Source organism: Panthera uncia, chromosome C2 (genome assembly GCF_023721935.1).
Source record: "Panthera uncia isolate 11264 chromosome C2, Puncia_PCG_1.0, whole genome shotgun sequence".
In the NCBI taxonomy this organism is placed as follows: Eukaryota; Metazoa; Chordata; class Mammalia; order Carnivora; family Felidae; genus Panthera; species Panthera uncia.
The window spans coordinates 126,652,196-126,671,586 of NC_064810.1; the positions used below are offsets into that span (position 1 = coordinate 126,652,196).

At 40.2% G+C, this 19,391-nt stretch overlaps 1 protein-coding gene and 1 non-coding gene across 4 annotated transcripts in view; both read right to left on the minus strand.

Annotated features, from left to right (window-relative positions):
* TMEM108 (transmembrane protein 108) overlaps positions 1-19,391 on the minus strand; it is a 360,169-nt gene that overhangs the window by 147,728 nt on the left and 193,050 nt on the right. The window lies entirely within an intron of this gene.
* LOC125922263 (small nucleolar RNA U89) lies at positions 8,543-8,763 on the minus strand. Its single transcript, XR_007457681.1, has one exon. It is a non-coding gene; the product is annotated as a small nucleolar RNA U89 (small nucleolar RNA).

Consider the following 19,391-nt stretch of genomic DNA (forward strand, 5'->3'; position numbering starts at 1 on the left):
TGTCAGGATTGGAGAAGAGCAGACACACACACACACACACACACACACACACACACACACACACGAGTATTATTCAGCCACAAGAAAGGACATCTTGCTGCTTGTAACAACATGGATGGACCTTAGGGTATTTTGCTAAGTGAAGTAAGTCAGAGAAAGATAAATACTGTATGATTTCACTTATATGCAGAATCTAAAAAAGCTGAATTCATAGAACAGATTAGAATGATGGTTACCAAGGGTATGGGGTAGGGTGGGGGAAATGGGGAGATGTTGGTCAAAGAGTACAAACTTCCAGTTCTAAGATGATTAAGTTCCTGAGATCTGATGTACAGCATGGTGAATATAGTTAACAATATTGTATTACATACTTGAAAGTTGCAGAGAGTAAGTAGATATTAAATATTCTCACAACAAAAAATAATGTTATATGATTTGATGCAGGTGTTAGTTAACACTATGGTGGTAATTATTTTGCAATATATAAATGTGTGAAATCAACACACTGTACACCTTAAACTCACACAATGGTATATTTCAATTATATCTCAATAAAGCTGGAAAAATACATGTAACTATTATATTTTTCATAAACTAAAATTTCCTTATTAAAATGTGTTCTACTGTACACATAATTACTGAAATTACCATATTATTCAAATAATTTTAAAGATCTTTATTCCTTAGTGTGAAGACAATTTTTCACTATAAAACTTAATTTAAAATGAGGCTATTTCCTATAGTTGGGTTTCAAATCAAAGGAACACACCTCTGAAATGTCATCAGTTATGGGATAAATATGATCAGGGTTATCCTGGTGGCATCTAAGTAACCATGGCAACAACTAAGACCCAATAGTTGATGTCATTATTGTAGGAGTCCCTGATGAACTTGAAAACTCATCACTAAGGTCTGGCTGCACCCTTGACCCTGCTTCTCTCTCTCTCTCTCTCTGTATAATATGATATGATATGATATAAATAATATATATTATGATATATGATATAATATATACAATATCATATAATTATTATCATATATATTATAATAATATAAATAAATATATATATAATTCAATATTATTGGACAGATCCATTGTATCATAGTGTTTTGACTTTCAGATTCAGCAAATTTAACAAACTTTGTTATTCAACCAGTGGTCTGGCGGCCATTTGATTCACTTTTCTTCCTCTTCCATTTCTTAAGACATCTTTGGTCTCTGATACACTCACTGCCCCAAATCCTCTGCCAAAATTCAACCAAAATGTCTACTTGTGCAGTTAGCACATGGCCTCAGTGGTTGAAAAACAGGATTTTAGAACATATATCAAATCATCAAATGCCAAACCACTAGACTTTTCAGATTCCTATATGCTGGGATTGTGGGGGCTTTTACTCTCTATGGAAATTGTACTGAATAGGAAATAAAACTGCTCACGTCATTATGATCTCTAATTACAGAATTAGGGGTCACTTAAAAAATCCTTCATCTTCTCAACTCTCATTTTCTGTTTCCTATTTTTCTCCTCTTTCTCATCTCCTTCCATGACCTTCTACCACCCTTATCTCCTTGAATTTTTTTCATAATAATTCTAGACTCAACTATGATCCCTTTTCTAATAATTCCTTGTATTCCTTTATCTGCATTCTTAATTCTTTATTACTCTCGGACCCTAAACGTATTCAAAATACTCTTTATCTCTTCCATTCTGGACTCCTCCACTGGGTCATATCCTCCTTCTGAGGAAACAAAATAAAAAGCAAAACAGATTTCTTCACCAGTCCCATGACCACATCTTGCATTTTTTTCTTTTGAAATACCATAAATACTGAAGGAAAATGAGCTATGCTGGATGAGCTTGGCAATAAGGCATGGTAGCCCCTCAGCAATGAGCCTGTGAGGATGTCAAAGAAGAGCCAACACCAGGCAGGAGGAGGAGGTGTAGACAAATAACTAGCTATAGTAAATGCTGCTGTTGACAACCTGGGAAGTCCAACAGGGATGTGTAATATCTGCCTTAGTCTGGATAGGTGATGAGAGATCTAGTGTGGAGTTTAACCAGTACCCAAGACTCAAGGCCAAGTTGGCTTTCCTGTCACAGCTGTGGGTGACCAGTCTGTTGAGGAAAGGCCCTCAAGGCTGAGGATTTATGGGAAACAGAATTCAGTTCCCTAGGGGAAAATGCGGACAGGAGCTTAGTAGGCAATCCTGAGATCGATTTATGGCAGGGTTCTAATGTCCAAGGAAACTGGAGTGCCAGGTAGAGAAACAAAGGCAGAAGTCCAAGGTGAGGGCAGGGGAGAAGACAGCAGGCAAGGCCCTCAGAGACAGCAGCAGGGCATGTGGGGAGAAATGGTTGCTGTAGGACCCAGGAAGCAGCAGTAAAACCTAAGTTCACATCTTTCATGCTCACTACTCTAGCTTTTCCTCTACAATTCCCTTAGAGCTTTTCTATAATCAACCATAGTGTGAGAGAAACATCCCTGCCCTTTTGCTACTCTGATGCAGCCCTATAGTTTTCCATCTTTATTTGCTTCCTGAGATCATTGCCACTCTTTGATATACAGTGGGGTTGTCCCATTACGATCTCTTTCTCTTGTCATATTAGCTTGAACAAGGCATAAGTGCCGTGACTAGAACATCAGATTCAACACAAATTGTTAAGGTTTCACTTGGCAAGGAAAAGTCACAGTTATCCATGCTTCCTACCTGGTCTTTTCCACCTCTACCCTCCCACATCCAGCTGGTACCAAGAACAAACAACTGGATAAGGAGGAGGACTGGCAGTACCCTGAAACATCTCTATCACCTGACAGCCCCATCAACAACCATGTGACAGTAGCAGCTTTCAATCAATAGCAGGGGTGGGTGCAACATCCTCTGAGGGCTCGATGAAGGCAAATTTAATTCAAGAAATAAGCAGGATGTATACTGGGAGCCAGATTTCGTTTCCCATCCTTTTTCACAGTTGCTATAATAATCTAAGACTTCTAAAAATAAAGCCATAAGGATGGCAAAACCAGAGCTCGTTAACTAAGAAATAATGAGGCTAAATGAACTACAGATTCATAGGCTTATAAAAGGAATAGCCCATTGCCTCAAAGGGTTGCAACATTTCTGTACCCCAATTTCATCCAGCCAATATCTGACTTGGGAGCCAATACCTCTATCCTGCTACTGTTTATTTCTTTAAGCAGACCCGGAAATGGGTGGTGGTGGACAAAAAGACCAAACACCAGAGCTGCTAAAACAAAATGAGATATACTGCAAGGGAAAGGCTGAAGGAGTTCACTGACTGAAGTTGAAAAACTCCAAGAAGAAAAAACACACAAACAGATGAAACAACTATCCTCAGTGGATCTCACAGTTTCCCACTGCAAGAACTGTGACTTAGGTAAACTATGGGAGGCTGTGACATTCTGAGAAAGATATTGAACTCAGAGTAAGTAGACTTGGGTCCAAGTTCCTTGTGGGATCTTGAGCACATTTGGCTTCTTTGGGTTTCCATTTCCTTAAAGGCAACATGGTGACAAAAATGATGCCTATCAACAGGGTTGCCCATATGACAAAAGGCATTTGGGATGGGAAACACTTTATGAAGTACAAAAGGCTGGTTGTCATCATCTCCTTGGATTGTGGTGCTGGTTATGGGGACTAATCACTGCCTCTCTCCATGTTTGGAACCAATTAAAACATATATAGAGGAGTTAGAAGTTGTATCAAAAGTCAGCTTTATTACTAGTTAATCTGGATTTAAGAACATGGCTTGACCTGTGACATTTTAGTGTATCTTATACCACACTATCTTCTTTACATCTTCTGTACTTTTCTTGATTATACTATAAGCTTCTGGTGAGCAGAGATTGTCTCATATCTCTGTATTCCCAGAGTTTTCCACAGAGCCATACATGTAGCAGACACTCTGAATATTAAAGGATCACATTAATCACATTTATACTCTAATTTCTGTGTGAAGCCTCTCTCTCTACTAGCCTGGGAACTCTTGGACAGAGGGGTTCATGTCCTTTCATTCCCTATGCCTAGCATAATTCCCAGCACACAGTAGGTTCTTTATAAAAGTGACTTGAGGGGCTCCTGGGTGGCTCAGTTGGTTGAGCGGCCGACTACGGCTCAGGTCATAATCTCGTGGTCTGTGAGTGCAAGCCCTGCATCGGGCTCTGTGCTGACAGCTCAGAGCCTGGAGCCTGCTTCTGATTCTGTGCCTCCCTCTCTCTCTGCCCCTTCCCTGCATGGTCTTTGTTTCTCTGTCTTTCTCTCTCTCTCAAAAATAATAAACATTAAAAAAAAAGTGACTTGAAAGAAAATGAAAACAGAAGGGTACCAGATTGTCTAGTGCCATCCAGGGGTTGTACAGAGGGAATTAAAGTAGGAAAGTATCCTAAGGATTCCATTCCTGATAGCTTGTTCATTTGGGAAGATTGCTACCTACAAACTGTGAGGATTTTAGACTGTTTTTTCCATGGCAAACTTTAGCTTTTGTCTACTCATCAGGTACCCTGGCTATCTGGGATTCTACACCCTGGATATCTCAATTAGAGTTACTCTGCTAACGTTCTTAGAAGAGAAACACTGTCACTTGATAATTAACTTAGAGCCATGACCAAAGCCTGTGACATCCAATGTTTCAGTGTATAATGCTGACCCTTGTTCTTCTCCCAAGGGATCCACACACCACGAAGTAATTTCCTTTAGGGTTGCTGTTAGAATCAGCTCACAGCACAATACCCAGGCCTCCTGGACAAGTGTAGGAAAACTGGGAGAAATAACATCTCTGCCCCCTGCATCATTAAGCTTCCTGGTAACTAAGGGAGATGCAGTGCTGCCAGGCTAAGATTGCAGCAGAAATCAGAATGAGATGGCACATAGAAGGGGTAGGGATCTCAAAACACTATTCTAAGGAGTATTAGTTCAGGGCCTTGCAGAGAATGAGAAAAAAAAGTCTTCCCATACAGATAAACTTTCAGTGCCTCTATGGGGCACATGTACGACATGCAGCTCACTCAACGTCAGTCACCTGAGCAGGGCTGCTCTGGAGTCAGACCCTCTGCTGTCTGTGATTCTCTTTGTGTTAGTTCTAAGTCCTGAGAAGCTCTGTGAGTCTGATGCCTCGAAAGATGTGCACACGTGTGTACTGTGCTGTGCTCAGCCCTGGACTATGTGTTTTCTGTGGGCACTGGGAGAATTCTCTGATTTTGCCCTTCTGGAACAAATCAGAATAAAGCAACTTTACTTTCAAGGTCTTAAAAGGATACAGGAAGTCCTATTTCTTTTTCTTTCTTTTTTTTTTAAATGTTTTATTTATTTTTGAGACAGAGAGAGACAGAGCATGAGCAGGGGAGGGGCAGAGAGAGAGCGAGACACAGAATCTGAAGCAGGCTCCAGGCTCTGAGCTGTCGGCACAGAGCCGGATGCGGGGCTCAAACTCACAGACTGTGAGATCATGACCTGAGCCGAAGTCGGATGCTTAACCAACTGAGCCACCCAGGCGCCCCAGAAAATCCTATTTCTTAACATGATGGCCAAGAAACCGGTGGGCTAGAGGCAGTCATCTATCCTGGCACAAGGCCCTAGTGCTCTGCCCCACATACCAGGCTCTATATCATACGGCTGATGCAGGACAGGAAGGGCTAAGCGACTTCAAAATCAGTAGTCTGGTGCAACCAATAAAGATCTGTGCAGCCACTTGCATTTGTGGCATTGAGCACTCAAAATGTTGCTAGTATGACTGAGGAAGTGAATTTAAAATTTTTATTCTATTTTCACTAATTTAAATGTAAAAATGAACAAGTAATTCAGTTATTATAAAAATTTTAAGAATGTGAATCTCATTTTTCAACTGTAAATTTTATGAAATATAAATGCAAATCAAGTACTTCTGACAAAATGCAGTGTCAACATTGAGATGTGTTGTAAGTACAAATTATATGCAGGGTTTCAAAGACCGGGTATGAAAAAAAAAAAAAGAAAGCAAATACTTTACTAATAATTTTTTATATGTTGAAATGAAAATGTTTTGGATATATTGGGTTAAATAAAGTACATCATTAAAATTAATTTCACAATTTCATTTTTTTTCCCAATATAGTTACTAGAAAGTCTAAAATTGTGGCTTGTGTTCTATGTCTATGGAACAGTGCTAATCTAGACCACAATTTCACTTCTCTCTACATGACGTCTCACTTGACCAAGAAACCACCAAAGAAACCTATCCATTGCTCCTGACTTCTGTCCAGTTCACTCTATCTTAATACCATGTTTGTTGGAGGTCTTCCATTTGCTGGGCACTGTTCTGTGCTGGAAATATAGCATGACGGCTCTTAGCAGACATTCCAAATGGAGATATAAACAATAAAGATAAAGTGCAAAAAACTCCATCAGCCAACTCTATCATAGCCAACTCTATCATAGCCAACTGCTATGCAGAACTTAAACTAGAGCAACGTGATGGAGAGAGCCAGGTGGTGAGAAAGCTGTTGGGAAGAAGTCTGAGCAGCAGGGAGCCAGTCATGACAGGTGAGGGAGAATGGCCAAAGGCCCCAAGCAAGGAGTAAGTTGGAATACTTGAGGAAGGAAAAGAAAATGAGTGTGACTGGAATACAAGTGTGAAAGGTGGCAGGAAAGGAGATCCTACAATAAGCACTGCACCAGGAGTATGTGGAGCCATGTTAAAGTCTCTACCCTCACATCAAATAGGTTTAGATCTTGGACAGTTATCCTCTTAGGATAGCATCAGTTTCTTCATCTGTGAAATGGAGTGGCAATTAGTAAAGGAACTTGCTTTCAATTCTGAAAGCATATGATTTTTCCATATATTCTAAAGAATAAAAATCCTTTCCTGGAAAATGAAAGAAAGGGAACAAATGTAAATATCCTGACCTCTAATCCCTTTTAGGATTTAGCAACTGCTTATCTGATGCCTCCCTTCCTCTTCCACTCGCCATTCTGTTTTTTTTTATTTTAAAGAAAAAGAAAATCATTTGATATTTAGCCAATTCATTCTCATACAGTATCAAAGGTAAACTCCTAAATTCCCTGGTATACACACAAGAATGTTTTCCTCTAAAATGTGAACCAGCTTCCTAAGAACAATTAGATATCCTGCACAGAGACTGCCCTCCTTCCTTTATAATTATACTATAACTCCCTCAGAAGTCTATAATTTCCTAGCTTTCAGAACTTTGTATTTTTCAAGTACTCACTGACTGGGAAATCTGGATTCTTAGATTGGCAATGACTCTGCCAAAGATTTGCCTATGGGAAAACATTTCCAAGGAGACCACATCTACAAGAGTCACATCTCCAGGGAAAGAATAACATACCCGGTCATACTCATTTACCATCACAATTTAATAATGCACAAGAGAAGCCTATGAGACCACATCAGGGGGAATTTCAAGGACACCTGTAACGAAGGGGCTGCATGATGGATGGCTTCACAAACAGCCTTTCATTGGTCACCTCCAGCTCTTAGAACATACAGACTGATTCTCAATGAATGAGATTTAGGAGAGGGACTAATAGGGGACAGGAGGGAGATACAATAGTTTGTAATATGAAGCATGAAAATGAAAACAAAATCCTAGGAATGAAAGAGAAATGAGGTTTTACTTTAAGTCCAGAGAAATGGGAGGGGTAGGGGAAGGGATGGTGATGGTGGTAAGAATAATAATAACCCAACATTTACGGCACTGTTCCAAATGCTTTGCATGTGTTAAATGTATTAAATGTAATAATTTTTTTTTCTTAGCGTGTGTGTGAGGGGCAAGAGAGAGGGAGAAAAATAATCTTAAGCAGGCTCCATGCTCGGCACAGAGCCCAATGTGGGCCTTGATCTCAAGACCACGAAATCATGACCTGAGCTGAAATCAAGAGTTGGATGCTTAACCGACTTAACCACCTAGGCATCCTTCCAATTTTTTTTTTTTAAGTAATAAAAATTTATTGAGAATTCCTGAGATGGTGGTTACTGCCTCCCAACCTGGAGGGAAGAATCAACACTGTAGGAAATCACTCAGAAATCACACTGTCCCAGCACCTCTGACCAACACAGGAAGGAGCAAAATCATTCCACTGAAAATTGGTCAGGCTTTTTTCATCCAAAAAGGTTTGGGAGGACAGATGCAGAAGAGACCATCACATGATACTGGAGGCAGGATTGGGGTGTGCTGGACCCCAAACTGCTCTTCAAAAATCAGGGGAGAAACAGATCCACTTCTTCTCTGGGCATGGAGTTCCTGGTGACCAGGCTCTCATTTCTCACCCTTGATGAGGCTGTCATTGCCCAGGTAAAACTTTCATCCTGTAGGTTCAGCACAAGGTTGTCAACAGTGAAAAAGATATGGTTCTGTGATGTGGCAATCATCTTGGAGATGTTCTAGGATGCCTGGATTATGGCAGTTTGATATAGCCAGGGTTCCTGTTCAGGACTTCTCCAAGGTGAGAAGGTTGGGGTTAAGGGTTTACATAACACCCAGTTTCAATCCCTGACTCCATCCTTACTATTCCAGCCCTTCTCTTGGGTGTCAGATTCAAGGTTGTGCTCACATAGTTCATGCCTAGTCCCACACTGGTCCCCACCTGTGGGCTCCCCTGCAGGCAACTGCCAGAAACTTGATGCAGCAGCAGAAATGGAGGCAAGGCCAGCTATGTCACTAATTTAAAGTGCTTAAACCAGTGCTTGGCACATCCAAGGACCCACAGATCCAGGAATACAATGTTGTATCTCTGTCCTCATGAAGGGGTGTGATCTGCACTCTTACCAGAGCTCACAAGAGAAACTAACCTCATGTTAGCCTCTGTGGGGCTTTGCTTGATATCGTATCCTTGCTGGGCCTCTTTTCCTTTTCATGCCCACTTCCCATGCTCCTGTAGGTTTCCTGGGAACTGATTCCTAACACGTTGCTTATCTAAGGGCTCAAAGACTCTTTTTTTTTTTATTTATTTTTTATTTTTTTTATTTTTTAATATATGAAATTTACTGTCAAATTGGTTTCCATACAACACCCAGTGCTCATCCCAAAACAAAGACTCTTTATCTAAGGGCTTAAGGTCTTCCAGGGAGCCCAACCCGTGACACTCACCAAAAGAGAAATGAGTCTTGACAATATGAGACCAACGGTGAAATGTGGGACATTTTTCCCCTGATGGAATTTCTAGAGCTAAGCTATTTAAGAATTAGGTTTTATTTTTTAGCTCAATTATTCTGGATTTACCACAGGTCAAAATAACAATAAGATATCAAAGAAATAATATGACTGCATTTTTCTGAGCCTTATTTTCCACCTTTAGGACTTCTCCTATGCCATGGTAAGCTGCTTAGATGTGACCCCATGTGTTCAGACAAGAAAGCTGCCCAGCTACTCAAGCTTCCTTTCAAGTTGGCACTCCCTAACCCTGGGGGGCTGTTCATGCCTCATAATGACCTGCAGGCCAGAGTTGGAACCTTAATAAATTACCACCCTTATTAAGTGCCTCACTTTGGAGCTTCCAACTCTCCCCTTTTTATTCATCTCCTTGTTGTAACCTGAGATGCTAGGGATGACCTAGCAGATACTCAGGGCATGGTCTTTTATCTAGGTAACTCCTGAACCCTTGCTTCTCTGCCTTTAGGGGAAAGTGGGCACATTTTCATTTCTTCATCTAACTAAGGAATTTCAAAGTAAACTACATTTTTTTTTAATCTCAAAGGGCTCTTGTGCTCTCTCCTATGCCCTCTTATAATTAGCAGACCTCACAGCAGCTTGCACATAGCCTGAGCTCTGTCCTGTGGGGAGACAGCTGTTTGACTTTGAGAGAACATCTCAGGGAAATCATTATACTCACTGTTAAACAGACTCACTGATGAGAGGACACAGGAATCTCATTCTTGCTTCTTCTCATCAGACATGGCACAATTATGTACCCAGCACTAGCATTCACTGGCAAGGTTAGAAACATACCCTGGGCACCAGTTACATATAGACATGGGAATCACATCTGGATCTGTTCCTGCCTTGAGGGCTCACCATCAGTGTGCACCTCATGTCCTCTGAAGCTCACAGCCCTATAGTAAAATCTTCCTGGGAGCTTTTATACCAGCCCAAACCACTCTTTTTTTTTTTTTTTAAACACTCAGCCTTTTGTTTACTACCAACTACTGTCTTCTCTTGCCCTTACTTTATGGTAAAACTTTTATTAAAAAGCTGTACCAAACTCAGTAGTTCATTTCCTCACACACTACTCACTCTTGGACCCACAACCACTCCCTACTGAGTACCTGTTTTGAACTGGGCACTGTACTTATATTAACGACTCTATAAAGTACAGGAATATTATGCTATAGTCAGTTGAATGATGGTCTCTCAAGTTATGACACTAGTAGTTAAGATAGCAGAGTAGTAAGGGGACCCTGGGCTTGTCTCATCCCTCAAACACAGCTAGATCAACATCAAACCATTTTGAATACCGAGGAAATTGATCTGAGGACTAACAGAACAATCTGCATAATTTGAGGGAGAGAACACAGGAGGTACATAGTGCAGAGAGGTGAACTGAGGGAGAGAAGAGCCTTGGTGCTGCAGAGGGAAGGGAGCCCTTTGTGTGGAGAGCAGAAAGACTGGGGGGCAGGGTAGTAGAGTGGGCAGCCCATTGGGTTTGTGCAAGAAGCACTCTCCTGAAAGCAGCTAGATGGAAAGAGTAAAAATGCGCAGGGGACTGCACAAGAAAATGGCTCCCCAAACCACTGACAGGGGAAAAAGGAGAGGGTTTCAATATCACCAGTTTTTATAAACAGTGGAGCAGAGTCTGAAGTTTCAGAGGTCTGTTCCTGGTGGTGCTCTGGTGAGGAAGCAGGATGTAGCCCCGGGAGTGGGCAGCAGGATCTAAGGATCCCCTTGGTTGCAAGGGGAGAAGCACTTCCCCTTCTTGGAGTGCATTTGGTAGAGGTGATACAGCCTCTCCACAGGCAAAAGACCCAGCAGGTGCCATCAAGCTGCCACATTCCCCATATGGGAACAAAGACTCTGGCTGAGGGCAGCAAACCCTGGTGCTGCTTGTGTGTTGTGATTTACCATAAACTCTAAGCTGCTGCTACTGTGCAGTCACATGACTGTTTCCTAAGATAAGCCTGCACCAGTCAATGTTGGGATCACTAGAGGATCACTGCGGGTCCGAGCCGCTGGGGACTCTGAAGTGTGGGGTTCTGAAATACAGCCATGCTTGAGATAAAACTCTGGATGGAGGGAGGTGCCGCCTGGTAGGCAGACAGCTCAGATAGGCAGGGGGAAGGCAAGGAGCTGATGGAAGTGGCAGACACAGGAAGGGTGATTCACCGCATGTCTGTGAGGGTGCAAACATCACGCTCTAGAGACTAGAGAGGAGGATGAAGCCATTTTCAGTATTAGCCCAACATGGATGCACCCCAGTGAGCTCAACACTGCCAACAAGTGGAGGAGGCAGCTCTACTCCCTGTACCCTCCAGGCACATCTCCACTAGGGCAAGTTGACCTAAGAATCAGAGCACCAGCCCCCTCTCCCAAAACACCAGCAAAAATCCTTTCTATGCGCTTAGTCTACTGTACATAGACTGCTGCATAGTTTCAGTTCTAGGGGAAAGCAGATCTAGCTTCATTTGGGTTTTATTTATTTTTTTTTTTGCTTGATCAGTTTTTTTCTGTTTTAATTGTTGTTTTCTTTGATACAGAAAGAGCAAAATTTTTATTTTATTATATTTAATTTTTCTAATTTTTAATTTTTTCTGTTCTTTTCTTTTTTCTATCAAGCTTCTCTTAACAAGCAGACTAAAACACACCTAAGATCTTAACAAGCAGACTAAAACACACCTAAGATATAGCTTCCTTTATTTGATTTTTTAACAAATTTAAAACTTATATTTCATTCTATTATTATGGTATTTTCCTCCTCCAAAATCATAAGACAGAGGAATTCACTTCAAAAAAACAGGAAGAAATGATGGCAAAGGGTTTAATCAATTCAGATAGAAGTAACATGTCTGAACTAGAATTTAAAACAACAATTATAAGGATACTAGCTGGGCTTGAGAATCTCTTTCCAAAGAGATACAAGAACTAAAATCTAGTCATGCTGGAATTAAAAATGCTATAACTGAGATGTAAACCCAAACGGAAGGCATAAAAACAAGGATGGATGAAGTAGAGGAGCAAATTAGCAACATAGAAAATAAAAATAAAATTATGGAAAATATTAAAGCTGAAAAGGAGAGGGAAACAAAGATCAGGGATCATGAAGGCAGACTTACAGAAGCCAACGATTTATCAAAATGTAGTAACACTGATATGATAGGAGTCCCAGAATATGAAGAGAGAAAGGGGCAGAAGGTTTATATGAGCAAATTATAGCTGAAAACTTCCCTAATCTGGAGAAGTGGACAGACGTCAAAATCCAAGAAGCAGAGAGAACTCACATTAAATTCAACAAAAGCTGGCCATCACCAAGACATATCATAGTCAAATTCACAAATTACAGAGACAAGGAAAGAATCCTGAAAGCAGCAAGGGAAGAAAAGTCATCAACCTACAAGGGAAGACAGATCAGTTTCATGGCAAATCTGTTTACAGAAACTTGGCAGACCAAGGGGAGTGGCAGGATATATTCAACATGCTGAATGGGAAAAATAGGCAGTCAAGAATACTCTATCCAGCAAGGCTGTCATTCAGAATAGGAGCATAGATAAAGAGTTTCCCAGACAAACAAAAACTAAAGGAGTTTATGACTACTAAATGAGCCCTGCAAGAAATTTTAATGATGACTCTTTGAGTGGAGAAAAAAGACCAGAAGACCAAAGACAAGAAAGAACCAGAGAGCATCACCAGAAATACCAACTCTACAGGTAACACAATGGTACTAAATTCATACCTTTCAATAACCACTCTGAATGTAAATGGACTAAATGTTCCAATCAAAATCAGGATAAAAAACAACAACAACACAAGATCCATCTATTTGCTGCCTACAAGAGACTCATTTTAGACCTAAACACACCTGAAGGTTGAAAGTGAAGAGATGGAGGGGCGCTCAGGTGGCTCAGTCAGCTGAGTGCCCAATTTCAGCTCAGGTCATGATCTCACAGGTTCAAGTCCCACGTGGGTTTGAGGCCCATGTTGGGCTCTGCTGAGAGCTCAGAGCCTGGAGCCTGCTTTGGATCTGTGTCTTCCTCCCTCTCTGTCCCTCCCTCCCTCCCCAAAATAACTAAACATTAAAAAAAATTGTAGAAAGTGAGAAGATGGAGAACCATTTATCATGCTAACAGATGGCAAAAGAAAGCTAGAATAGCCATACTTATATCAAACAAACTAGATTTTATTTTTTTACTTATTAAAAACATTTTTTAATGGTTATTTATTTTTGATAGAGACAGAGAGTGAGAGAGAGAGTGAGAGAGAGAGAGAGAGAGAGAGAGAGAGAGAGAGAGAGAGAAACATACAGAGAGGGAGAAACAGGATCCAAAGCAGGTTCCAGGCTCCAAGCTGTCAGCACAGAGCCCAATGCAGGGCCTGAGCTCACAAAACCCGAGATCATGACCTGAACTGAAGTCAGACACTTAACCGACTGTGCTCTCCAAGTGCCCCAAACAAACTAGATTTTAAAACAAAGACTGTAACAAGAGATGAGGAAGGGCATTATATCATACTTAATGGGGGTCTATCCATCAAGAAGATCTAACAATTGTAAATATTTATGCCCCCAACATAGAGAAACTCAAATACATAAATCAATCACAAACATAAAGAAACTCATCAATAATAATACCATAATAGTAGGGGACATTAACACCCCACTTACAACAATGGACAGATCATTTAGCAGAAAATCAACAAGGAAACAATGGCGTTGAATGACCTATTATACCAGATGTACTTAACAGATATATTCAGAACATTTCATCCTAAAGCAGCAGAATATACATTCTCAAGTTCACATGGAATATTCTCCAGAAGAGATCACATACTGGGGTCACAGATCAGCCCTCAACAAGTGCAAAAAGATCAAGATCATACCATGCATATTTTCAGACCACAACACTATCAAACTTGAAGTTAACCACAAGAAAAAAATTTAAAAAGCCCTCAAATACATGGAGGTTAAAGAATATCCTGCTAAAGAATGAATAGGTTAACCAGGAAATTAAAGAAGAAATAAAACACTACATGGAAGCAAATGAAAATGAGAATAAGACAGTCCAAACCCTTTGGGATGCAGCAAAAGCAGTCCTAAGAGAGAAGTATATTACAATTCAGGCCTATTTCAAGAAGCAAGAAAGGTCCCAAATACACAACCTGACTTCATACCTAAAGGAGCTAGAAAAGAAACAGCATATAAAGCCTAAAGCTAGCAGAGAAAGGGAACTAATGAAGTTAGAGCAGAAATAAATGGTAAAGAAACAACAACAACACAACAACAAATCTTGTAGAACAAATCAATGAAACTAGAAACTGGTCCTTTGAGAAAATTAACAAAATTGATAAACCCCTAACCAAACTTATAAAAATGAAAAGAGAAAGGTCTCAAATAGATAAAATTACAAAGGAGAGATGAGAGATCACAATCAATACCACAGAAACACAAACAATCATTAGAGACTACTATGAAATTTTATGCTAACACATTGGGCAATACAGAAGAAATGGACAGATTCATATAAACATACAAGCTACCAAAACTGGAACAGAAAGAAATAGAAAATTTGAACAGACCCATAATCAGCAAAGAAATTGAATCAGTAATCAAAAATCTCCCAACAAACCAGAGTCTTGGGCCAGATGGCTTTCCAGGGGAATTCTACCAGACATTTAAAGAAGAGTTAATACCTAGTCTTCTCAAATTGTTCCAAAAAATAGAAATGGAAGGAAAACTTCCAAACTCATTCTATGAGGTCAGCATTACCTTGATTCCAAAATCAAAGACCTCATTAAAAAGGAGAATTATAGGGGCACCTGGGTGGCTAGTTGGTTAAGTATCCAACTTTGGCTCAGGTCATGATCTCACGGCTCAGTAGTTTGACCCCTGTGTCAGGCTCTGTGCTGACAGCTCAGAGCCTGGAGCCTGCTTAGGATTCCGTGTGTCTGTCTCTTTCTGCCCCTGCCCTGCTCGTGTGCTCTCTCTGTCTCAAAAAATATATAAACATTACAAAAATTTTTTGAAAGAGGAGAATTATAGGCTGATATCCCTGCTGAACACATATGCAAAAATTCTCAATAAAATACTGGCAAATCGAATTCAACAGTACATTAAAAGAATTATTCATCATGATCAAGTGGAATTTATTCCTGGGCTGCAGGGCTGGTTCAATATTTGCAAATCAATCAATGTGATAGACCACATTACTAAAACAAAGGATAAGAACCATACGATCTTGTCAATAGATGCAGAAAAAGCATTTGACAAAATATAGCATCCATTCTTGATAAAAACCCTTGACAAAGTAGGAATACATGGAATATATCTCAACATCATAAAGGCCATATAAGAAAGAGCCCCAGCTAATATCATCCCCAATGGGGAAAAACTGAGAGCCTTTCCCCTATGGTAAGGAAAAAAATAAGAATGTCCACTCTCACCATTACTATTTAACATGGTACTGGAAGTCTTAGCCTCAGCAATCAGACAACACAAAGAAATAAAAGGCAACCAAATTAGCAAGGAAGAAGTCAAACTTTCACTATTTGCAGATCACATGATCCTCTGTGTACAAGACCCGAAAGACTCCACCAAAAAATTACTAGAACACATGAATTCAGCAAAATCACAGAATATAAGATCAGTGTGTAGAAATCTGTTGCATTGCTATACACCAGTAATGAAGCAGCAGAAAAAGAAATCAAGGAATCAATCTCATTTACAACTGCACCAAAAATAATAAGATACCTAGGAATAAACCTAACTAAAGAGGTAAAAGATCTGTGTGCTGAAAACTACAGAAACCCTTGTGAAAGAAACAGAAAAAGATACAAAGACATGGAAAAGCCTTCCATGCTCATGGATTAGAAGAACAAACATTGTTAAAGTGTCTATACTACCAAAAGCAATCTATACATTTAATACAGTCCGCATCAAAATACCACGAGCATTTCCGATTCTGTGTCTCCCTCTCTCTCTGCCCCTCCCCCGTTCATGCTCTGTCTCTCTCTGTCCCAAAAATAAATAAAAAATGAAAAAAAAAATACCACGAGCATTTTTCACAGAGATAGAACAATCTTAAAATTTGTATGGTACCACAAAAGACCCTGAATGGCCGAAGCAATCCTTGGAAAAATAAAACTGGAGGCACCACTATTTCAGATTTTAAGCTATATTACAAAGTTGTAGTCATCCAGACAGTATTGTATTGCCACAAAAACAGACATATACACCAATCGAACAGAATAGAAAACCCAGACATGGACCCAGAACTATATGGTCCGCTAATCTTTGACAAAGCAGGAAAGAATATCCAATGAGAAAAAGACAATGTCTTCAACAAAAGGTGTTGGGAAAACTGGACAGTGACACGCAGAAGAATAAAACTGGATCATTTTCTTACACTATACAGAAAAATGAATTCAAAATGGATTAAAGACCTAAATGTGAGACAGGAAACCATCAAAATCTTAGAGGAGATCACAGGCAGCAACTTCTTTCACCTTGGCCAGAGCAATTTCTTACTAGACATGTCACCAAAGGTAAGGGAAATGAGAGCAAACATGAACTACTGGGCCTTCATCAAGATAAAAAGCTTGTGCACAGTGAAGGAAACAATCAATAAAAGTCAGCCTACAGAATGGGAGAAGATATTTGCAAATGACATATCTGATAAAGGGTTAGTATCCAAAATCTATAAAGAACATATCAAACTCATCATGCAAAAAACAAATAATCCAGTGAAGAAATGGGCAGAAGACATGAACTTTTCCAAAGCAGACATCCAGATGGCAAACAGACACATGAAAAGATGCTCAATATTATTCATCATCAGGGAAATACAGATCAAAACCACAATGAGATACCACCTTATACCTGTCAGAAAGGCTAAAATTAATAACCCAGGAAACAACACATGTTGGCGAGGATGCAGAGAAAGGGGAACTCTCTCACACTGTTGGTGGGAATGCAAACTGGTGCAGTTACTGTGGAAAAGAGTAGGAAGATTCCTCAAAAAGTTAAAAATAGAACTACCCTATGATCCAGCATCACACTACTAGATATTTACCCAAAGAATACAAAAATACTCATTCAAAAGTATACATGCACCCTGATGTTTATACAAGTATTATCTACAGGGGCGCCTGGGTGGCTCAGTCGGTTAAGCGCCCAACTTCAGCTCAGGTCATGATCTTGCAGTTTGTGGGTTTAAGCCCTGCATCGGGTTCTGTGCTGACTGCTGACAGCTTGGAGCCTGAAGCCTGCTTTGGGTTCTGTGTCTCCCTCTCTCTCTGCCCCTCCCCTGCTCACACTCTGTCTCCTTCTCTCACTCAAAAATAAATATTAGAAAAAAATTTTTTAAGTAGTATTATCTACACAAGCCACATTATGGAAACAGCCCAAGTGTCCACTGACTGATGAATGAATAAGGAAGAAGTGGTATATATACACAATGAAATATTACTCAGACATAAAAAAATGAAATCTTGCCATTTGCAATGACACGGATGGAGCTAGAGAGTATTATACTAAACAAAATAAGTCAATCAGACAAAGACAAATACCACATGCTTTCAATCATATGTGGAATTTAAGAAACAAAACAGGTAAAATTATGGGAAGTGGGGTGGGGGGGAAGCGAAGAAAGGGAAACAAATGACACGAGAGTCTTAATGATAGAGAAAAGGCTGGGTTGACGGAGGTAGGTGGGTACGAGATGGGCTAGATGGGTGCTGGGTGCTAAAGAGGGTACTTGTGATGAGCACTGGGTGCTGTATGTAAGTGATGAATCACTGAATTCTATTCCTGAAACCAATATTGCAGTGTACGTTAACTGAAATTTAAATTAAAAAAAAAAAAGTTTATTCCTACATCCTAACTCTGAGACCTGTGAATGTGACCTTATTTGGCAAAAAGGGTCCTTGTGCACGTAATTAACTCAGGGATCTTGAGAAGAGATTATGCTGGATTATCCAGTTGGACCCAAAATCCAATGATGAATGTCCTTCTATGAGACACAAGGAAGAAGGGAAGGCCGTGTGAGGACAAAGGCAGAGTCTGGCGTGATACAGTCACAAAGAACATCTTAGAGCCACTAGAATGGAAGAGTCAAGGAAAGGTTCTCCCTCGGAGCCTTTGTAGGAAGTGGAGCCCTGCTGACACCTTGATTTCTAACTTCTGGCATCCAGAACTGTGAGAGAAAAAAATTCTGTTGTTTTAAGCTACCAAGTCTGTAGTAACTTGTTATGGCAGTCATACTTTGACAGATGGGGAAATTGAAGATGCTCAGGAAGCAAGTGAGTAGTGAGACTGACCACAGCTCACAGGGTACCCTGAGTGATACTGTGGATACTGTGGTGGAGTCAGAGCAAAGGCAAGGAACTCACTTTGTGAGAAGCTATTAGGACACCTGCAGCAGATAAAGCCTTTCTTGAGAAGAAAAGCTCAAAAACTTCTGACGGAGAAGAGCGAAGAGAAGAGAGAGCCTAGCCTGGTGATGGAAACCCCCCCAAAAAAGGAAGGGAAAGGGTAGGGGTAAACAGGAGAGGGAGATATGAAAGACAACACTGCAAGGGCAGTGTGTTTTAGGTTTTGGGAGCTTCTTGGACCCTAGCCTAAGAGTCTCCAGGGTGCATCACATTTGCAAAGGCAATGGTTACACATTTCAGAAAACTTTCAGATTAGGTTTATTACAAAGCCAACACGAAGGTGTTGAAAAAAAATCTTTTTCTTCATTTAAAAAATTCTGTTCAAAGGGTGCCTGGGTGGCTTAGTTGGTTGAGCATCTGACTCTTGATTTCAGCTGAGGTCATGATCCCATGGTTTGTGGGATCGAGCCCTGCATCAGGCTTTGTGCTGATATAGCATGGAGCCTGCTTAGGATTCTCTCTCTCCCTCTCTTTGACCCTCTCTGGCTTGCTCTTTCTCTCAAAATAAATAAATAAACTTTAAATAATTCTGTTCAACCTTGCCTTATTCAGAACAATCTTCCAAAATTTTGCCAATTCCTGATCAGCTAGAAACCCTTGTTAAAATCCCCCACTAATGAGGTTTTATGTGCACTCACGAGAGCTCTTAGTTGAAATCTGGGTGAGGACATGCTAGACTATCTTTCACATTTTTAAAAATTTTAAACAAGATTTGCTAAACAACAGTACAACAACAAAAGAAACAAGTTATTTACGGACAGTATTAACATGGCAACTCACGTTTAGAAGGCATTTTGCAATTTATG